Here is a 24,247-nt window from a genome sequence, read left to right as displayed (position 1 = left end):
CAGGTGCTGAGGTGGCCCTTTGTCAGCATTGACCAACTCATCCTGTAACCTCTCGCCCTGGCTGGGAGCATCCACTTTCAGGAAGGACCAGAGAGGAACCCAGGGACCATTGGAAAGAACAACTCCCTTACCTGACGGCTTCAAGTTTTTTCTCCCCATCACAATATTTGTAATTTTGGTGTGTGTGTGTGTGTGAGAGAGAGAGAGGGAGAAAGAGAGAGAGAGAGAGATTTTAGAGTTTGAACAGAGGTAAATAAGAAAAAGTTGGAATTCACAGTAATATCCTCCAGAAGTGGGTCACCTTAAGGTGGGTAGCCAAACCAGCTCCCTGCAAAGCACTGTCATCACCTTTTGCAGATCAGCAACAGAGCGTGCACATGTTCCTCCAATCTGTTCCAATCTCTCTGTGTTTTTAAATAAACTGTCTAAGTCAGGCCTTTTATGCCCTTCCTCTCCCAAATGCTTCCTGTTCACGAGCTCACAGGTGTTTGGCAGCTTCTACTCATTTTCATTTGTCTTGCCTCTGCCAACGGCAGTGCTGAAAATTATCATTGCACCGGCTCCCATTAGGGCTGTTTACCATGTACTAGGCACCGAGCTAAGGGCTGTACAAGGACCGCCTCATTTATATCTCCCACCGCTGCATAAGTCAAGTGTTTGTTATGCCTCTCATTTTACAGATAAAAAATGAGCTCAGAGAAGCTAAGTAACTTGCCCAAAACCACAGAGATATTGAAATGGCAAAGTTGGTGGGTGCCTGGGTGGCTCAGTTGGTTAAGCGACTGCCTTCGGCTCAGGTCATGATCCTGGAGTCCCGGGATCGAGTCCCACATCGGGCTCCCTGCTCAGCAGGGAGTCTGCTTCTCCCTCTGACCCTTCCCCCTCTCATGTACTCACTCACTCTCATTCTCTCTCTCTCAAATAAATAAAATCTTAAAAAAAAAAAAAAATGAAATGGCAAAGTTGGAACTCTGAACCTTTATCTGTCCAAATGCAAAGGCCATATCCCCCTCCCTTTGCAAACACAAGAAGACTTAAGAACATGTGACTGATCCTTCTTGTGTGGAGACACAAGAACCTCAAAGAACCAGACTTCACCTACTCCCTTAACCCAGGAGTCCAACTAGTTAAACACCTCCAATTTTTCTCTGAAAAGAAATAATCCTAATACGAAGGCTCTTCAATTACTCTGTGCAATTAAGTCCTGAGTGCTTATTTGAACAATTAACCGAAATAATTATAAATGTATCTCTGTTACTACAATTGCATATTAACAAAGGCTCAGGGCCAATTAATCATTATTCCATCAATATCTAATTTGCATAAACCCATTCTCTTTAAAGACTCCATGTTTGGGGTGACAGGGCTCCCTCATCGATTATGGAAATATCCCTCATCAAACTTCCCTAAGGCCGTCAAAAGGAATAAAAGGGGTTGTCTGTTGTGGGCTGCTTAGCACCCCTACCCAGCCCTCCCAGGGACAGGCAAGGATAGAGAACAAAAGGAAAGAGATGCAGTGAATGTGTGGTTCTCCACAGGAACAGAAGACTGACAGGGCCCAGGTCACAGGGGTGATGGGAAGAGAGGGGCATCTGGCCGAGGTCAGTGGCAAACTAGCATCTGAGCCTCCTTTGGAGTCATTCAAATTCATTCATTCTACTCATCCATTCATTCATTCAACAGATACATCCACAAATCCTCTCTGCTATGCCATAGGTACTGGAGAGACAATAGTGAACAACTCTCCCTTTCCTCACTGAAGCAGGTAGATAATCAACTAGATGACACAGGGTGGGTTTTCCAGAAGCAGAGAGTGAGATGGAGTTTGACATGTAGGTGTTCATTAGGATTCAACACCTTATAAAAGGAGGGGAAGGAGCAGGCCTGGGCAGAGGGAGAGAGTGGGCCGGATGGCAGGTCCGGGAGGGCCTTGGCTCACCGAGTACAGCACCTGGGGACAGGAATCACTTGACAGGGTTGTCCTGAACCAGGGTGAGATGGCAGGCTCCTTACCTCCAAACCTTGCTCAGTCACTGGACAGGGGCTGCTCCAGCCGACATGGCTCCCTGCAGCTGTGGGCAAGCCTGGAGCAGCCCAGCATGTGCCATCTAGACTTCCTGCTGCTGGGTATCCAGTCCTTCCTCGAAGGGGAGCTAGGCAGCACACCTCCACATCTACCATGCTGAAAATTGCTACAGAGGATAATAACACACTGAGGGAAGGGAAGAATGGATGTCATGGTAATACAGAGAAGAAGCCCCTAGTGCTATCCCAAGGAGGAGGTCATGTGGAAGCTGAGATGTGAAAAATCAGCATACCTTACTCAGGCGAAGAGGCTAAGGGAACAGTGTCTCAGGAAGAAGGATGTGCTTGAAGCTTAGGGGGCAAAGGGTTGTTCAAGGAAAAAAAAAAAAAAAAAAGCAAGATTGGGCTACAGACAGCATGTAGGTGATTATTCAGTACGGACTGTGGGACTATTACTGGAACCTCTCTTCTCTTTCTTCATGATCAGGTTTCTGCTCAGATGGCTTCCTCCATTTCTTCAGAGGAAGGCAAGGTGGGCATCGTCACCAAGGAGACGTGTGTGAGGCAGGGCTCTGATGCATTTAGCAACCTGTTTTCTGGACATAACAGCAAGTCACACTGCTCAGCTGTTTACATCTAACTATAAATGGACAACACGTGAAAAATCTCATTAAAAATATATACTAGGATCTGTAAGTTTGTATGCTGATTATAAGTATCGAAAAAGCTACAGAACACCATACATCAAATGTTCACATTGGTTCCTTAATGTGTAGAGGCTAGAGGAGGATGGGGAGTGATCATAAATGTTTTAATTTTTTTTTATCTATTAAAACAAGCATTTTTATAAATTTTTTATACCTTAAAATTTAAATTTTGCACATTTTCAAAAACCATTGGAATTTTGTTTTTTAGTGTTTTACTTTCCTATGCATCAATGGCTGTGTCTTCAGAAATCTGGAGCCTAACATTTCATTCAGCAAGCAGCCACCAAGCTCTCCTGAGTGCTGCAAAGAGATGGGGGGGGAACCCATCATCTCAAAGAGTCTAGCAATCTTATTGAAGGGACAGAATATTACATGATAAAAGCTGAATTACTGATATTAGTCAGAAAATACTTAGAATTTAAAAGGAGTTACAGATAAGAGAAGTGACCAATACAGAAAAAGCAGGTGACCAGAAATTTACAAAGCCACATTTTCCCTTCTCATCTGTTGCCAAATGGCAGTGCACACCTGTGTTGTTCTATGTGTGAAGAGAAGGGGGAATGGGAAAGGAAGTCACCCCAATGTATCCAGTAAGTGCTACAAGGTGGCCGCATGGGGACAGCAGTCCCCGCCCCTGCAAGGAGAGCTACTACCATAGCAAGGCCTCATATTAAACAGCCCCGACATCTCAAATACAAGGATAAAAATAGAAGCCCCAGAAGGGTTTAGTGAAAATAAAATGAAAGGTGAGAGCCCCAGAGGCAACCCTGAATTTGCTACAGAGGCAAAGTGAAGTGCAAGCTGATGGACCCCAAGGTCAAGAGCAGGAAGATTTATTGGAGGCGAGAGCTTAGGAAGGGGGCAGCTTGACCTGGCCCCAGGGTGGACAGGAGGATATGAGAACCAGATGACAATGATTATAACAAGGCTCAGGCTTCACTTACAGATACTTTGAGAAAATCTGTCTTGCAAAATAAGCAAACCCGCCTGACTCAGGAAAGGCAGAGGGGATGTTTTGCACAAAATACTACTCCAGATCTATTGCCAAGAAATACCTTCAAATGATTCCTTACACTCGTGGCCCTGCCGCAGACGGAGCAAGGACAGTCTTCAAAAAACCTGGTTCCACACAAATAGTTCTGAATAAGCATTATGGGAGGCCTGCTGCATACACAGCTTCAGTACTACTCAACTCAATTGTACTACTACTCCATTCCAGGCACCCAAACATAAAGACACACAAGAATTTTTGTCATTGAAAAATTCATGAGCGGGGCGCCTGGGTGGCTCAGTCGGTTAAGCGGCTGCCTTCGGCTCAGGTCGTGATCCTGGAGTCCCGGAATCGAGCCCCGCATCGGGCTCCCCGCTCAGCGGGAAGTCTGCTTCTCCCTCTTCCTCTGTCTCTTCCCCTGCTTGTGAACTCTTTCTCTCTTTCTCTGTCAAATAAATAAATAAAATCTTAAAAAAAAAAAGAAAAATTCATGAGCTAGTTGGCAAAGACCATAATCTAAGCCAATGATTCTTGAACCTGGTTGTTCATGTGAAGTAGCTGGGCATCAGTTCCAGGGTCCCATCCCCAGCTCCTCAAACTTACTGACTCTGAATCTCTGGGGGGAGGAGACTCATTGAATGAGTGAATCATTTAAGAGAAACTTCTCCAGGTGGTGTTATTGATTGGCTGGTTTTAGGAGAAAATACGGTATTTTTCCAGACAGAACATCTCCCCAATTAATATTTTTCTAGCAGAACACCTTTGGTTTTTAATACTCAAACTTCAAGAATGCAACTATTTCTCAATATTATTCCACCAGTGTTTATCAAGGAAAAAATATATTTACATCCCCAATACTCTGTGCAATATATTTTTTAAAAAACAATGTGCAAATAAAGCATTGAGTGACCTTCCAAATAAAATCAGTAGAATGTCAGAATGACACGTGGCTATTTTAAAGAGCTGCTGGAGGGCCAACAAACAGAACATGTATCTCAGATGTGGCTGGCACTAACCACATCGCAGCCTCACTGCAGACAAGACAACTGATTGATAGCATCTCTATTACTGGTTGGTGTGCGAATGCAAAATTTTAAGAATTTTACACTTTAACATAATAGCTTGTTACATATATAGGTATTTTACTGAGTCTTAGCTATGATTTAAGAAATGTGTTAAGGGTTTGGGGTTAATATATAATGCCATGTAGTTTTTCCCATTGAAAATCAGAGAATACAGGCCCCCAGTGAATGTGTTCTAAGTGTCTAAGGTTTGGGTATGGATTATGGATGTTAAACGGAAGGTTATTCTACTCAAATCCAGGGTGGGGCTCACAGCCATTAGGAGCCACATGCAGCACAGGGAAAAACTCTCTGAGGGCACCTAGGAAGCCACCACAAAGCCCATGACAATGGTGCTATGCCTTGAGATAGGGAGGTGTATTGGAGGCTGAGAAAGGGAAATAAGGAAGAAGATAACATTTCGGGAGGAGGGAGAATAGCATGAGAAGGCAGAGGTTTTTGAAAAGGTTTGGCATTATCCAGGGAACAGGACTCTATCTGGAGCCTTAGAGTGTGTGTGGAGGACTGGGGTAGGGGAGGTGTGCCGTGGACCTGTCCACACATTCACACAGGCATGGCGCTCAGGTCTGATGAGCACCTACTACATGCCAGGCACAGAAGATAGAGAAGGGAGGAAAGCTGACTGGCAAAAAAGCCAAAATAATCATGATTTCTTCCCTAAAATAATTTATGTCCAGCAGAGGAGAAAGACATTAAAGAAACACATGGGTATTTAATTACAGCGAAGATCCAAACTACAAATACATGCTTTGAAGGATGTGGCAGGCAGAGCGACCCAAACTGGTGGAAATAGCGGGGGGCCCCAGGTGAGTTCTGTGAGAATTTAATTTTCAAGCTGGAATCTGAGAGATGGGTCCCAGCCGCTTTTTTTTTTTTTTTTTTTAATAGGATACGGAAACATTAGAACAATTTAAATGAACTATGATTTGGGTGGGCATGAAATAGGGAATACCTCCTATTTATCCATTTTGGCAGGTTTTACAGCCCAGAAGTTAAGAATGGATTGCCAAGGAACACACGGATGTGCTTAAGACAGAGTGGAGAGTGGGTGAGAGGCATGGGAAGGGGGCTGTTAATGCAAAACCAGACACACAGAGCACCAGTTCCTACAGCAGGTGTGGCTTAGCCCACTTGGATTAGTGCTCTCTGGCTATCACCAGCAAAATCCTCCAGCAGCAAGAGGTCTGGACTCGGGGAACACAATATACTGGTGAAGAATTTTCTCTCCAGAAATAATGAGGATCACACCTTAGAGAGCAGCTCAGAGTAGTGCAGTCTGCTCGGCCTCCTGGAAAGCACAGGTGGTTTCAATTTGACTGTGGAGATCAGAAACACACCAAGTAGGTGGCACTTGCACACTTTGGTGCCCCATAAAGTCCATTTTAGACTCTGCCAAGTCCATGAAGATGGTAGGACTGCCTTGTTCATTCAAGCATTTATTCCACAGCTATTTTCTGAATTCTCCCGTGTGCAAGAGACTCTGCTGGGGAAGGAAGGATGGCAGGAGAGATGCAGGAGGAAGTGGCTACCATACGTTAGAGCCTGAGGCTGCAGGGAGCTTGGCAAGTAGGAGAGACTTACAGAGGGCCTTGTGGCTCAAGGGCAGAGAGCCAAGGAGAGTGAGCCTTGGGCGGGGTGGGGGGGACGGAATCCCACAAAAGATTATACTGAAAGGTTTTCAGCAGTAACAAGCTCAGTGAGCTTTGTTTCCAAAAGATCATACTTGAGTAGCTCTGCCTCGGTCTAAACTCAGTCAACTCGTAGTGTGACAGGTAAATTTCTCTCTTAACTCACTGGCTATACCATACCTGCTCAGTCTACTTGTGATCTGTTCATTTACTCAAGTAAAGCCTGGCTTTTGGCCAGCAGCAGCACCTCACACCTGGGAACTTTGGAAAAGCAGATTCCCAGGCGTGACCTATACCTGCTGAACCAGAATTGTTGTGAGTTGGGCCCAGGAATCTGCATTTTAATTGGCTCTCCAGGTGATTCTTCTATGCTATCAAGTTTGAGAAGCACGGGATGGGAGTAGCAGTGACAGGGAGAGAGGAGGACACATGAAAATATATTTTGAAAAGTAAATGAATGGATCAATAGGGAATGGTGAATACATTTTGATAAATCCAATATTATAGAACATTATGGAAAAATTCTGAATTAGATGATGCATACACATGAAGAAAGGTATTTTTGATGTATTAAATAAAAAAGCAAAGGGTTGGGGAGAGAGTATAATATCCATTAAATAAGTACAGATATACATAGCTATGATTTATATATTTGTATGTTTATATAAGAATAGAAAAAACTAGAGAATACCATACATCAAATGTTAACATCATTTCCTTAGTGAATAGAGACCAAGAAGGGTAGGGAGTGATTACATTTTAATATATACATTTTATTTACTTGTTAAAACAAGCACTTTCATTAATGCTGTTACAACTTAAAAAGAAAAGGAAGTCTTACAATCACAGCAGCATGTAAAGCACTCCCTGAGAATTCAAATGCCACTAGTGTAGCATCTGCATGAAAACTGGGGTGAGGAGCCCCGGCACAGAGCCCCGGGGACCTAACCCATCCCTCATCACCATCCGGATTCTCTTTCTCAAGGTCTTCCTGTATATGTTTCCTGGGCTTGGAGAGATGATCACCAAACTAAGCTCATTTATTTGCCCAGGGCTTCTATTCTCATTAAACGTAGAATTTCTATTAGGCCTTTTCAGGATATCAGAATTGACCCCAAGGCCCCCTTTTCGGGGTTCACAAAACAAGAGGATATCTAGGGTCCTTCTCAGACAACAAAACGTCTGGTTGTGACAGTGATTTTTCTTAGAACTTCCCATGAGGAACACAGCCACTGGCAACAGGGGAGATGGACCATTGCCGGGCTCCACGCTCTGTGCTCAATGGGGCATGACCAATATGACAAAGGTCCACAGAGGCCCTTAGCTGTCCCCGAGGCATCACTGTCAGGGGGTGGGGGGGCTTGAGTACAAGCAGCATTCTCAGCTTAAAAGAGCCAACCATGCTGATTAAAAAAAAATTTTTTTTTCAAAAACGCCTGTGGGTAAATTTGAGCTGCCCACAGCTCCCCAGGGGCATCTCGAACTTGCTGTCGAGCCATTTCTGTGGATTTCAGTCAAATTCTAATTTTAGTGTTCATTAAACACGGGTAATTCCCCAGCCGGTCCCTGCCTCACCTCGTACACAGAGTGCGTCAGCAATATAGGTCACCAAGGCTTCGAAAACACTCCCACATCAAAGACAAACCTTTTCATTATGAGTATTAATTTTATAAATAATGATGAACTTGAAAAGTTTTCCAAAGCTGCAGGGTAGGTGTGAAAAGAGCTGGCATCCTCCTTGTGAACATCTGCATGAGTGTGGCTTATTATGGGATGACCGTTCATAAGGTTTTGTGTTCGGGGAAGTGGTATGGGATCTAGGTGTGTCTGCATCTATCCCTCCATTTGGACGGACACTTAATGAGACCAAAAATGCAGGGACACAATTAGAGCATGTAATATTGGGAAAACATACTCCAACTGTATGCATGTACACGCGCACACACACACACACACATCCATCATGGGTATGACGTGCCTGAAGAAAAGACTTACACAACATGTTAGGTCTTCCCATTGTTATAAAGTAAAGGCAAAATTCCTTATGATAGCTGTATCAGTTAATATCTTTTAAGCTGAAAGTAACAACAACAAAACAGAGAGGCTTATATCCTAAGGACATTTAATACCTTAAAACACATCCCAAAGGAGTTGGCTCCAATCCTCAGGTCCACAGCCTCATGATCACAAGGAGGCTGCTGCAATGCCAAACATCACTTCTCACAAAGAGTATCCATTTCATTGACAAGTCTTAATGCCATGATCAAATGTTATATTAGGCAATATTCAGAAATGTTTTCTCCCTTGTCCGTACCTTTGCATATACTGTTCCCTACATCTGAACAGTCTTTTTCCTCTGCACAGATAAACCCCATCCATCCCAGGATACAGTGCAGGGTCAGCAGACACTACCCTACAGTAGGATACCTATCTCTCCCACATTTTTTAATACTATCAAAGCATTTCTCCATCTTTGATGTAATTGCCCATTTATCTATATTCTCCCCAGGGAACTGTGAGCTCAATGAGGCAAGAACTATGGCAGTAACCTGTCTCTGGTTTCCCTGTACTTTGCACAGGGCCTGGCTTGTCTGTATCTGTTGATGGAATGAACAAGAAGCAAAAGAGAATTGTCCAGTGCCATTCTGATCTCAGAAAATCAAATCACTCTCTGTACAGGACACTTAAGGGGCAACTTAAGGGATATGCCTTTATCAAGGCACCATCCAGAAAAGCTGATCCTACAGACCTTCATTCTAGTTACTTTGTCTGCAGTGCTACAGAATGGCCCCAAGAGGTTAGCACAACTCTTAAGCCCCAGAGAATAATGATGGGACTTCAGAGGAGCTGTTAAAAGAACATGGGCATTTTTGCCCTAAACTCTGGGATTGTGGCAGGGGACAGGTGGCAATCAAGATGGATACAGCAAGAGGTTTAAGCTCTTTCTCCATTGGCATCCCCTTGTCAGTTTCCAAAAAAAGGGCCTGGTTATGCTGCTGGGAGCAGGGCATATCTGTGGGTGGTGGCAGGCCCAGGGTGGCTGGCTCGGAGCAAGAGAAGGAGGCACGGGCACCTGGGTGGCTCAGTTGGTTAAGCGACTGCCTTCGGCTCAGGTCATGATCCTGGAGTCCCAGGATCGAGTCCCGCATCGGGCTCCCTGCTCGGCGGGGAGTCTGCTTCTCCCTCTGACCCTCCCCCTTCTCATGCTCTCTCTCTCTCTATCTCATTCTCTCTCTCAAATAAATAAATAAAATCTTTAAAGAAAAAAAAAAAAAAAAAGAGAAGGAGGCACTTCTCACTCCTCACTCCTGGCCTCAGGATGCTGCCAGGGCCAAGGCCAGGCAAACAGACATATTTTGGCTCTCTGCCGGCACACAGGGCTGGTGTGAGAGACGGCAGAGGAGCTTGGGGTATGGGAAATGTGGCTTCTAACCTGAACCAGAGGTGGGCAAGTGGGAGGACACCACAGAATGATCGAATCTCTCATTCCCCAGGAGGCAGCATGAGAACTAAACCAAACTGTCTGGTTTTCAACCCTAGCTTTGCCACTCACTAGCTACTGGGCCCTGGGAAATGAAACTGCTTGTGCCTCAGCTTTTCCATAACTGCAACTGGGATAGTAATAGCCACTGGTCATGTAGGATTGTTATGAAGATCAAATGAATTAGTATCTTTAAGTGCTTAAAAGAATGCCTGGAACAACAGTACATGCTAGATAAATAAAATATAACAGTGAAGGGAGAGAGCCCCAGGGAGAAGATAAACACAGATGTCCAGTTTACCCGGCCTTTGGGTGTTAAGCTCTGTCCACACAGCACAAGGTGAAGGGGAGAGCTGAAAGCCACTCCTAGTAAACTTGGTTAATTAAACCAGGCAAGGGATGCTAAAAGGAACAGCAAGCAGGCCAAGTTATTATCTAATCCTCATTACCTTTCCCACTCTCGACAGCCGTTCAAAACAAATCAATCTAGATTTTTTACATGAGCTGTATATCCAAGTGTTTGCTATTTGAATTTTAGTTAATGGACAAGGTAAAAAGGAACCTGAATTCTAGTGTGAAAGAGAGGATCAAGGCTATGAGCTCAACCAAACTGGAGACCCATCGGTGGGGAGGCTCCAGATACAGTGTCCAGAGGCCTCCTGGATATCTGCACGTATTCAGGGCTAAACTCGGGAGAGAAGACACATCTCCAAGAGGAGATACGTGGAAATAGAGGGAAGAACGTGGTCTTCCCCTCAACATATAAAATTAAACCATTACCATCTTGATCTTTTGATCAGCATCTGTTACTAATACAGAAAACACATTTCACCTTGGGGCTTGGTCCAGCATTCAAGTGCACATTGCTCCAATATTCTCCTACCCTGTGTATTCCACCAGTCCTGGAGTTAATATTGTTTATGGGCTGCTGGTTTCCTTTGATTATTTTTATTGACATTCAGTGCTTATGAATCAGCAGACTGAAGGCACCTCCAGAGCCAGGAGAGCTGCCAGCAGCCGCTGACCCACTTCCCCTCCTCTGCTGGGAGGACCCAGATCCCAGTCCCGAGCACCTGGAGCAAGCCCACAGGTGCCTTGGTGAAGAGGCGCAGAGGCCGGCTGTTCCTGGGAAGACCTGGGGACAGTGGGGGTGTAGAGGAAAAGCACCTGTCCAGCCACATCTGTCCTAATCCTCCATCCATACATAATGCTGCTCCAGCTGCTACCTGTGCCCCTCAGACCCTCCCGGCACTCCTCTGCCCCACTCCCATGGCTGTGCATGTGCTGTTCCCACCGCCGGGGCAGCCATATCCCATCTCTCCCTAGAAAACAGTCAGTCTTAAGACTGTTCCAGTTGCATCTTGACCTCTTCTGAGCTCTCCCTCTCTACTTATGGAGGATCTAAGCCTGTCTCTATTCTAACCCACAGTCAAAGCCTTCTAATTTTCCATGCTATTGCTCCCAGCTCTGAGGTCTGTCCTGGCAGGAGCTTGCCTTTATCCCTGCCTGTCCTTCCTACTAGTGTTCCTCGCATGAAAAGTGAATAACCAATTTCTAAATGCCTAAAGCACATATAGGAGTGTGCAAATCACTTACCATTACAGAGTGCATCAGTTTCCTATGGCTAGTGTAACAAATTACTACAAACTTAATGACTTAAAACAACATAAATGTATTGAGTTAACAGTTTTAGAGTTCGGAAGTCTGAAATTACAGAGCTATAATCAAGGTGGCAGCAGACCTGCGTTGCTTTGGGAGGTTCCCTGGGGAGAAGGGTTTTCTTTCCTTTTCTGGCTTCTAGAAGCCTCAGCATTCCTTGACTCAGGGCCCCTTCAATCATTGCAAAGCCAGCAACACCGCTGCTTCAAACCTGTCACCCTCTCATCGTCCCCTCCCCTCTTTTTTTTTTTTTTTTAAAGATTTTATTTATTTATTTGACAGAGAGAGTGAGAGAGCACAAGCAGGGGGAACAGTTGAGGGAGAGGGAGAAGCAGGTTCCCCGCCAAGCAGGGAGCCCGATGCGGGGCCCGATCCCAGGACCCTGGGATCATGACCTGAGCCGAAGGCAGACGCTTAACCATCTGAGCCACCCAGGTGCCCCCGTCCCCTCCCCTCTTATTCCTCCGTCTCCCTGTCCTGGCAACTCCCCACACCTGCTTCCCCATCAGGCCTTCTCTGACTCGGACCCTCTTGCCCCATCCCTTACAATGACCCTGAGGATTCAATTAGGCCCATGCAGATAATCCAGGCTTATCTCTCCATCTAAAATACTTAATCACAACTGCAAAGTCCCTTTTGCCATATAAGATAACATTCAGAGGTTCAGGGGATTAGGAAGTGGACCTCTTTGAGGGCCATTATCTGACTACCACACAAAGAGAGCAGGAGGTTGTGAAAAAGCACTGGAACAAAGTCAGAGAGCTCTAGTTCTGTTACTTCCTCCTGTGTGACCTTGGATAAACTGCCTAACCTCTCGAAGCATAATTCTTCACCCATGAAACCTCAAAAAGCTACTCTCAGAAAAAGATTTACATTTAAGAAGAAAGTTTTTTAAACATCAAAACACAAAACAATACAAAGTCTTGTGGTCTCAATTTTTTATTTGTTGTTTTTTCATGTCTGGGAGCTGGGCAGCTCTTTAAAATGGTCTGGAGGTGCCTGAATGGCTTAGTCAGTTAAGCATCCGACTTAGTTTTGGCTCAGGTCATGATCTCTGAGTCATGGGATTGAGCCCTGCTTCGGGCTCTGCACTCAGTGTGGAGTCTGCTTGTCCCTTTCCCTCTGCTCCTTCCCTGCTTGTGCTTGTGCTCTCTCTCTCTCTCACACCATCTCTCCGTCTCCCCCTCTCTCTCTCAAATAAATAAAATCTTTAAAAAAACAAAAATAAATGGTCTAAAGTGAGGTAAGGCACACACACATCATGTTATTTAAAACATCACACACAAAAAAATACTACATCACAAAACTAAAAGATATGGCCAAAGCTGCATTCAAAGGTAAAGTCACAGCTGATTTTTTTAAAATAAGGACTTGTATATTTGAGCACTTATTAGATACCAGGCACTATCATATTTGACCCTGAAAGCTACCCTATAATGATACATAATTTACCCATGACGAAATGCAGTCTTAGAGATGTTAGACACAGCCAAGAAGTAGCAAAAGTGAATGGAATTTAAGGGGTACTTATATCCTCATCATCCTGGCTTTATCAGGACAGCATCCAGTTTTGTTGATTTTCTTCTCATCTGATATGGCCGAAAGTAACACTCTTTTGGCCAAAGTCCCTCAAACCTCCTTACAAAGTCTATGCACACTAGCCTCATTTACAAGGGCCAATACCTGCATCTTTTTTGGAGGTCTGCCCTCAGGCTGCCCAAACCCAATCTGCCCATGGGCATAATGAGCTGTGATCCCTGGGAAATTAACATCCCCTGCAGATAGCCCTTAAGTTCTGGCTGGCAGGTATAAGATATAACTACCCCAGATTCCTCACACTGGGTGGGATAATTTGGAGCACACATTTTATGCCACTTCCCAGAGCTTCCATTTGGGATTTGGTTTTAGTTGCTGCTCTGTCAGCTAGCTTAATATTTCATCCCTTACTGGTTTCCTTCTCCTAAGTGTACATGCATAGTGTCTGCTTTCCAGGTGGAGAACTCAAGTAAGACATGCAGATAAGGGAGCCTAGAGATGTAATGGTTCCTGACATATATAAGGAAAAACAAAACAACCCCGTAACTGATTGAAGAAAATAGCATTAAAAACCATGACAACTAAAATTGACACTGAAAAAAAAAAAGTGGAGAACAAGCATAGTGTGCTTTTCTCAGAACACCAAGTAAAAGAGCAAATATAAGTTGAGAGGGAAGCTGAGAGGTAAGAAAAGCAAATGGCAAAGCTCCAACTCCAACATATGGATAATTAATGTTGCAGAAAACCAAAACAAAGGAAACGAAAGTAAAATGCAAAGCTACAATGAAGCTGAATAAGTTAATATATAAGTGAGAAGGCAGGCAAAATCAACATAAAGGAACCAATAGCTAGACAAAACCTGTTTTACTGTGGTTGCTTGTTTTCTCTTTTAAATTCCAGAATAGAAGACCATTAAGAGGACTCAAGTAGAAAACTGTGGTTGACTATAAAGGAAGAAAAGCCTTGCTGGCCCTCCAATAGTCCATGCCAGAAGAAAACTGAATAGGCCCAGGCAAATAGTATTTTGAATGGGGAAAAACAGATAATCTGGGAGTATTATACCCAGCCAAAGAGACAGGGGCACCTGAAGATAATTACATGACATTTTCAGGTAAGTAGTGACACATAAATTTTAACTTTCATTCATGATTTTAGGGAATAAAATTACTAAAACACCAGGAAAATAGGAAACTATAAATTCCACATTTTGCATTTAGCCTTGATTAAAATCACATGTAAAAATGAGGTCACAGATAACCTTGAGAGATCATGAAATTTTGATTACTATACAGCTTATAAGAATATGATGCACAGCACAAACCATCACATCCTACAATACAAAGGTCAAAGTTGGAGAAGAATTAGATGCTTTAAATATACCAAGAAAATAAATACTAGCAAGTGTGGTGCAGAAGTTCTTTCTTGTTAGAAGTATGTTTTTATCATAAAGAAAACTGAATTCTTGCTAGTTTGTTTGAAGCTCTGAGGTAAGATTCTACTTTAACTTCACTTAAACTTGAGAGAATCATGATTTTTTTCTAATAGGGAATTCTTATTTATTTACCCTTCATGTTGTTTCAGGGAAATGAATTTTAGTTTACTCATCAAACATAACAACTATGAATGTTCTGAAGTTGTTGTAATTATCTCAACTGATCTAAAAGCAGTCCCTCTTCTTCTGGAGTTATGAAACAAATGAAACAAATCAACAGAAAACATCTCTCTCTTACCTTATACAAATTCTGGCAGAAGTGAAAATAAATGGTAACTATAACAGAAATGTTTTAAAATAGTGCTGCATCTTCACTTTTTCCTCATCAATATGCAGAAAATAAATCAAAATGAAGAATTCAAACATTAGCACATTGTATAAAATGATTGGTGGTGAATATTGAAAACTTCCATATTGTTATAAGATACAAATGAAATTAAATAGAAATAACCATGAAAAAATATAATACATAATCACAATCATCTGCAGAGTAAATGAAATTCCCAACTCTGCACAACCTCATTTTCTTTAAAAAAAAAAAAAAAAAAAAGTTTTGCTACATAACAGTGATCCCAACATGTAGTGGTTTTAAAACCACCACTGTGTATTATTACTAACAATTCCAGGAAATAGCTGGATGGCTCTGTTCCTCTGGGCTGTCTGGGATGATCTTGATCTGACTTACTCATGCATCTTTGGTTAGCAGCAGGTCATATGGGTCTGGTGGTCAATGACAACCTCATTTGCCAATCCGGCAGTGGGCTTCTTCTCTGCTAAGGCAATAAGGTGACCGGGCCATCTCTCTCATCATCCAGCAGGCCAACCCTGGGCTTGTTCACATGACAGTGGCATAATTCCAAGACACAGAGCAGAGTCATGGCACACTGTCACTTCCACCCCCATTTGGTTGGCCAACGCAAGTCTCAGAGGCAAGCATACATTCAAGAATCCATCTCTGGATGGGAGGAACTGCAAAGTCATATTGCAGAAGGCACAGATAAGAGAAAGGGTGGAGAACTAGGAACTTTCTGATTGATTTTTACAGTCAATTTACCATAGCTGTGGAAGAATAATGGGAGCAGGTAAAATGATGCCATCTTCTTGATGTTAATATAAAAATTTACTATTGACATGGAACTATATTCACTGCATAGTCTAAATTGAGAAAGGCACACTACGAGATATATTTGTAAAGTGAAAATATATAAAGAACCCGTAAGTCTAATATAACACTGTATGTTAACTATAATGGAATTAAAATACAATTTAAAAAAACTCAGAAGTAAATATGAAAAAGATCAATACTTAATTAAAAATTGGGCAAGTGACATGATGAGGCCATTCATAAAAGAAGAAATGTAAGTGCCTGAACTGAAAAATGTCTAACCTTATTAGTAACTATATAATTGCAATTTAAAATTACATATATATACATACACATATATAAGCATACGTATATATGCACATACACATACACTCACATACTTTATTTTTTATAAAATATATAAATTTATGAATATATTCTAAACACACTGAAAGGATACAATCTTGCCTCCCAGAGTTGGAGAGATTATCTTAAAATGGTAATACCTGCTGTTCTAAAAGTAAAGTTACTCTTTTTAACAAAGATTTTATTTATTTATTTGAGGGAGAGAGAGAGCACATGCATAAGGGGGAGGCAGAGACGGAAAAGCAGGTTCTCCACTGAGCAGGGGAACCAATGTGGGGCTCAATCCCACGATTTTGAGATCATGGCCTGAGCTGAAGGCAGACACTTAACTAACTGAACCACTCAGGAACCCAGTAAAGTTACTCTTTTATACCGGCAATGAAAATGTAAATTGGAATAAGTTCTCTGGAGGCCAATTTGTCAATAGGTATCAAAAGTTTCAGTAATCAGTATGCCCTCTCACAAAGCATGCTAGGAAATGAGTAAGACATACAAAACAATTTAGCTCCGGGTTTTTTCTTCCGAATATAGTATATAGAAATATAGAATAAAACAATGCAAAGAACCCAAGTGGCCAAGCAAAGGAAGTAAATAATATAAATTACAGTATATCCATACAATAGAATGCTTTTCAATCATTAAAATTCTGAGGATGAAATGATCATGAGAGGTTTATGATGTAATACTTGCAAAAATGCTTTATGCCAGGTGATCTTTTTGTGTAAATATGTGTATATATTTATACAGACCAGGAAAAGCATAAATACTAAAATTGAAATGAAATTGTACTTTTAAATTTTTTCTCTTGAGTTAATTTTTCCAAAATCCTTCTAAAATGATTTTGTATTCCTATTGTAAGAAAATAAAGTCATGGGGTGCCTGGGTGGTTCAGTCAGTTAAGCATCCGACTCTTGATTTCAGGCCAGGTCATGATCAAGAACTGAGGGACCCTGCAGTGTTCTGCCTTTGGATTGCAACCATAACTCACCACCACCACCATCACTAGCCCCATCACCAGAGGGTTACTAGCCCTCTGCCAGCCCAGGGCAGAGATTCTGCCAGGGTGGATAGCTTTGAGGAGTGACAGCTTCACATACCCACCGGGGCAACACCCAAACCCACAGGTGTTATCAGTGAAGGTGACTATCTTGGAGGCAGGGGAGGGCCGATGGCTCTACTTGTTTGAAGTTGTGGTCTTGGCTGGGGAGGCAAACACACCAGCAACAGGGACTGGACAGGACACAAACATGGCATATCCCTCCAATGGAATACCACCCAACCATAGAAAGAAACAAAGTCCTGACACGTGTTACAACGTGGATAAACTTAAAAACCATTATGTTAACTGAAAGAAGTCAGATGGAAAAGACTGTATCTTTTATGATTCCATTTAGCCCAGAAAAGGCAAATTTATTGAGACAGAAAACAGACCAGTAGTTAGTTATCTAGGGCTGGGAGATGGGAGCATAGATTAACTGCAAATGGGCACAAGGGAAATTTCTGGGTTGATAAAGAAATTCTAAAAGCATATTGTGGTGAATGTTGCACAACTCTGTAAGTTTACCCAAAAAATCCTTACAGACTTACAATGGTTGAACTGTATGGTATGCGTCAATACAGCTGCTTAAGAGATGGAGAGACGATATTTGCACCATATCTGACAAGAAGATGAGTATCTGTAATATATAGTTCAATAACTCAAAAAAAGTGTGAACTAAGCAGGTGAATAGGCAGTTCAAAAGAACTAGCAACAGCCACAAAAGGTGCCCAATTCACCCAGAAATCAGGGAAAAGCAAGTTAAAACAAGACCTGTGACTTCTTTTCATCTTCTCAACAAAAAGACTGAAGAAAATGACTTGTTCCCATTTTACAGATTAGAAAGAGAAGGTCAGAGAGTTTCAATACCTTGTCCAAACCCATCTCTTCAGTTGGTGATGGTTCTCCACCACTACCTTTCATGGCCTGACCCCTGCAATCTTAGTCCCTATTGTCCCCAATCCAACATATATGTATACATTGAAGATATTGAGATGTTACAGATTGTGAGGGGCTGGGTGAGGCTCGCTGAGCTAGGTAACACACTCCGCTGGGCATTTGTATTATTCCTATTAACACCTAATGGTCCATCAGGACCCAGTATGGATTTTTGTTTTTCTCTTTGTAGGTAGATTATTGAGATTTCATTAATGCCAATTTATCACCAGAGCCCTAAGTCTAGCTATTGTCGCTACAGTTTGTGGTAAAAGCTGCAATTGGTGATGCCTCATTAGGTGCAGTTTTGGAGATTTCCCCAACCCACAGCTTCAGCTCCAGATGTCAAGGACCCTTGGCTGTCACGGGAGCCAGTGTGCAGAGGCTGACACAGCCTCGTCAAGCACCACCTGGGAGCCAGAAGTCCTCGGTTCTTGCCCCAGCCCCTTGAACCCCTAGCAGACACTTTGCCTTTCTTGTCCTTCAATCTCCTCTTTTGTAAAAAATGCCCCTCCAATCTTGCTGAACTTGGGGAGAACCAGAAGACAGGCTGGGTGTAAAGACGCTTAGGAAAATGTAACACAGAAATAGGCCTCATTAGAGACAGGGCCTTCCTTAACCATGTAGAACAGAAATCCAGCCTTGGGCTTTAAAAAGTTTTAGGAAACCACATCTATCTGGGTTTCAAAAAAACAGACCCAACCCAAAAGCCACCTAGAGCAAAAATACCGTATTCAAAATAAAAGGCAAAGATCTCCTTAACAAAAATCTCTATTCCCAGGGTTTTGCACTGAGGATGCTGGGTCCCTCCAGATCATTCCACAGGAGACTACAGAGCCTGGGAGGGAAGGGAAAGCTGGAGTATTTAGGACTCAGGAGAAGCGACCAACCTACTGTCTCTCCATGACTGAAGGCATGCAGCAGCTGAGAATAAAGCCCAAGGCGTGATCCTGAATCAGAGTCACCTGGGCACCAGCTCACTCGGCATGAAATGCTCCCCCAGTTCCTTCTGATGTGTCCTCAAGTGCAGGACCACTGCTAAATGTGTATCAGAATCACCTGGAAAGCTACTAAAGAGCAGAGCCCAGGATCCTTGAAATAGGACGCCACCTAGGCCTTTGTATTTTTGCCAGGTTCTCCAAGTGATCCTGATATGACCCAAGTTTGGGAACCTGTGAAATAGCAGATTGTCAATGTCTGGTGGGTCAAGCAATCCAACCATCTGGTGAAGGAGCCTCTATGAGTTAAGCGGCAGCAGGTATGTTACCTGTGCAGGGCCTGGCATGTAGCAGGTGTGAAGTACATAAGTGCATCTTACTTACCTGGCATAAGGTGCAAGAAAAGAGGGTGATGGCCATTTAGAACTTCAGGGAAGATCCACAGAAACTCCCTCTATGCATCTGGTTTGTAAACTACGATTAGTCCCCTATCTTGCCTCAGCCTCAGACAAGAACCAACCATGGACAAAAATTTAACAATGTACTTTATGAGAACAGTTATGCTAGGGGCAGGGGAAGAGAATGATAAGGGCTATTTACCAGGAAATCCCCCACTGCAAAACTTTCTGTCCAGTGCCTGTCTCAAGGTATTTGTAATGAAATCTTCAAAAGCCAGGGAGGAGTCAAAACAGGGTTTGTGTTAACAGAGATCAAAGCTTCCTATCACTCTAAGGGTTTCCCCAACATGGTATGCACTAATTATTTAAGGATAAAATGGGATTGGGTGACACAAAAATCAATCATTCATTCATTCATTCATTCACTCACTCACTCATTCACTGAGGGCAGGATGCTTGACGATCTGGATTCCTGGATCAGGCTGCCTGGTTCTGCTACTTTAGCTACGTGTTTGCATTGTTTATTATCTTCAAGTCTCAGTTTTCTCTCCCAGAAAGTGGGAATAACAGTATCTGCCTCCTGGAGAATTTGGGAGGACTTCACGCGTTAAGAATCAGGACACTGCCAAACACATAGTAAGCACCATATAAGTGCTGACTATTATAATTCATTTAGTTTCTTGCGAGGAATGGCCCTATATGCAGCATGTTGGGGATACAGACATGAAAATCCCAGCCTTGCACTCAAGGACCTTCCCATAGGTAAAGGAGATGGGCAGGTGAATTAGTTACTACAGTCCAGTGTGTTTGGGCTACACAACAGTGATGGCGAATAATGATGGAGGGAATGCAGAGAGGCCAGCATTTAGGCCAGACTGTTCAAGAGAGTTATTTGGTGGGAGAACCAGGGTAATCTCAGAAGCTCTCCTGGATGGTTAGACAGAGCCCCCAAACCTAAGCTAACCAAAGAATGTGAGGGTTAGTTTTCAAAATGCACATTCCCTGGATCCATCTTTGGAGACTCATCTCTGGAGTCCCTAAGTTTGTGAAGGGTCCCAGGGTTGTACATCTGTAATCTCCCTAGCAGGTTCCAATCTTTAGCCAGGCTAGGTATGCATGGGCCTAGGAGTGAGAGAAGGGCAGGAAAGAGCTCCTGGGTTAAGAGAGGAGCAGGCAAAGGTTTGGGACCCCACAACATGGCTTGGTCAGACCTTCAGCTTGAACCCCAATCTAAGTCAGAGCCCTACACTCCTAGTGCAGGCTAGATGCCCTCACCTCCAGTCTGAGTCAGAGACCTACACCCCTGCTGCCAGTCTCTGGCCACTTCTCTGCATTCTTCCTTCAGAGATATTCCTGCACTTGGGAAATGGATTGTTATTTAGTGAGTTGGCTTATTACCTTGCCCATTAGACATTAAGCTCCATTGGACTAGACATAAGCTCCATTTTCTGTTTCTTCATTGCTGGATGGCAAGCACTTAGCACAGTGCCCGGCACATAGGAGCAGCTCAGTAAATTTGCTGCATAATGAATGAATTGGGTCACTGCACTAGCTGGGTGTGGACAGGTCAAACACATCTGAATCTGTTTAATTAAAGTCTCAGACTACTGCCTCCCAATCCTTGTCAAGCTCAGGCCTCAGATTTCTTTGTTTCCTTAAGACTTTTTCACCACTTTTTATTTCCCTGAGGCTGATGCTTCTTCAAAATAAATTCTCTGTGTATCTAGAAAGACCTTACATGCTCTATCCTCGGCAAGCCCACTGTTGGACTCCACCTTCTAAGATGGCACTCGGGGTATAGTTCAAATTTAAATTTGACTGGTGAATTCTTCACCAGTTCAACATTTGAGGCAAGTTGGAAAAAAGAGCATGTAGGCCTCCTGTCCACAAATTTCATTTCCTAGATCATGAAAAATGTAGACTATACATGAAAAACTCAGGAAAAAAATGAAAAACATAAATTGATATAGAGCCTCAAGGTACACATTTCCAAACCCAATGAGATCCATATTTCATGTGGACTATGAATGATCCCAAGTGTATGTTAAATATTGCCATGAACTCAGAGCCTTGACAGATAATTGGGGAATCAGAATGTGGAATGTTACAAGGAATTCCGGTCCAGGAACTGTGGGCCCAGATGTTAGTGTCATTTGCTTTAAATAGGAAGGACAGGTAAAAATAATTACAATGAAAACAGAGCAGTATTACCAAATCCTAACCAAGGACTATCACCCACCAAAGTCAGAAAGCATTTCTCTCATTCACCCATTCAACAAATTTTTAATGAGCATCTTCTATGAGTGAGGCATATTCTAAAATCCTGGGAGTATGGCCAAACTGACAAAAATTCCTGCATTTATGAAGCTTATCTGCTCATGGAGGAGACACACAAAAAACAAATAAGTGACTCTATAATGTGATGAGTGGTGAAAGGTGCTCTGAAAATAAAATAAAGCAGAGCCGGGAGAGAGAGAATGACACAGATGGGATTCCATTTGAAACAGGGTGGACAGAGCTCACCCCATGGAAAAGGTGGCATCTGATCAAAGATCAGAAGGAGGTAAGGGACTGAGACACATGGATTTCTGGGGGCAAAACATTCCAGAACAGAAGAAACCAGGTATGCTAAGTTTCTAAGGTGGGAATATGTGTGCCGTGTGAACACAAGGTGGCTGGAGCAGCGTGAAGAAGAGGAGAGAACGGTAGGGATGAGCAGGGACTGATGGCGAGCAGAGTCAGAGGCTGACGGGACATAGGGAACCTGAATCTTAAGTAAAGACTGGCTAATGCTCTCTGTGAAAGAGAAAAATTAACAAGAGTTTGAGAAGCTAAAGACAAAGACCAAACTGAACCTTTCATGTCAAGTAATCAGAAAGATGGTTTAAAGATGGCTAATGAATGAGCAGGGCACCAAACGACCCAGACACAATTTAACACCACCTAAGTTATTCAGCATACCAGCAAGGGTGCTCCCATACTCTAGAAATACAGCACCACTTTCTCCCTTGAATTCAGAAATGGTTACTGGTCCACTCAAGAATATACATCTTTTGCCAGAAATGAGAGAAATTGACATTTCCAGATATTAAATGGGTTCCTTGCTATTTTTAGGGCTCGGACAGCTGAAGCCACTGAACTCAAACGTACTCCCTTGATCAAAGAGGCCTAAAAGGATTCCCCAGCCCTGAGAGCTGGGTCTGTAATAGGATTATGCCTGAATTAAAAGACGGAACCATTTATAACTTAGGGCACTCTCTGGCTTTGAAGTTTGCCTCAACAAATGATCCATTTTTATATAAACCAGAGCTGGAGAATAACAAGGAATCCTGCAACTATTCCCAAATGGAGAGCTTTGTACAGATAATCAGGGGAGAAGAAACATTTGAACTAACACTCTGGATCTGCCTTTGAGCAAATGAAGGCATAAAGAGAAAACGTTCTTTTCTCTCCTGAAGCATTTGACAAGGCTGAGGTCATTTTTTTATTCAAAAGCAAAAAGTATCCAACATCTTCCAATCGGGTGTGAGTGTGCCCATGCATGAGCACATAGGTTTACATGAGATCAGTGTAAACCCCCTTATAGTGTTTATTAAGTCAACATGTTATCAGGTATCTACAAGATGGTCAAGTGGAGAGTGGTGAATAAAACATGGGTTTTTCCCCCCCTCAAATTACTCGAGAGAAGAAGAAGGAGACACAGAAGGAGAACAGGAAGAGGAAGGGGGGGGGGAAGAGAGAGGAGGAGGAGAGAAGGGAAGAAGAAAAGAGAGAAGAGGAGAAAGAAGGGGGGAGGGAGAAAAAAGAGAGGAGGAAGGAAAAAATCCCCTGCCTCTTGACTGTGCACTTGGCCATATAACTTGCTTTTGCCCAGTGAAGTGTTACCAGGAGTGACAAAAGGTGTGCCAGGGGCTTGAATGTTTGGGCTCCCCAGCTTGCCTCTCTGCCATCACCATGAGAAGAGCATGCTTCAACTAGCCTGTGGTTCCAAGGAGGATGAGGGACATGTGGAGCAGAGCCACCCGCCCTGAGTCCCAGCTGACCCACCAGCATGTGGCTAAGTCCAGCCAAGTTGAAAGAGCCACCCAACTAAGCGCAGAGGACTTCATCTGACACACAAGTGCTTAAGAAATAAAAAACAATTGTTTTAAGCCCCTGAATTTTGGGAGGGTTTTATACAGCAATGTTCGAAAAACACAAGCATTGTCTCCATTTTACTGATGTAGAAACAGTGGCTGGAGGAGGCAAACACTTTGCTCAAGGTCATACAGCCATTCTTTGGTAGGATTAACAAGCAAATCTGTCCGGACTTTAAACCCACCCTCTTCACTGTTATGAAATTCTGTTACCGAATCAATTCTTAAATGTTAAGTCATTCTCTCCACAGCTTCAGCTTATTCCCTTTAGAGAGTGACGTCCTAGAGACAAACTAACAGATTCACAGAAAGAGCCAATAGGACCCTTCTGACTAGGAAAATATATATACATAAAACAGTGTCACATAGGGGAGCGGAGCAAGATGGCGGAGGAGTAGGAGACCTGGATTTCATCTCCTCTCAGGAATTCAGCTGGATAGGGAACAAACCATTCTGAACACCTACAAACCCAACAGGAGATCGAAGAAAGGAATAGCAACAACTCTCTCATCAGAAAAGCGACCACTTTCTGGAAGGTAGGACGTGCGGAGAAGTGAATCCGAGGCGATATTCAGGAGGATAGACGGCGGGGGAGGGGCCTCCGTCCGCCGCTTCTGGCAAGTGATAGAACCACGGAGCACAAAATCGGAACTTTTAAAAGTCTGCTTCGCTGAGGGACGTCACTCCGGTGGCTAAGCGGGGGGTGGAACCCTCCGGAACAGTGTAGTCTCAGGACCCTCAGGGTCACAGAA

The sequence above is a fragment of the Leptonychotes weddellii genome, chromosome 16, assembly GCF_054177405.1.
Source record: "Leptonychotes weddellii isolate Sample4059 chromosome 16, ASM5417740v2, whole genome shotgun sequence".
NCBI classification, from domain to species: Eukaryota; Metazoa; Chordata; class Mammalia; order Carnivora; family Phocidae; genus Leptonychotes; species Leptonychotes weddellii.
This window is presented reverse-complemented; position numbering follows the sequence as displayed.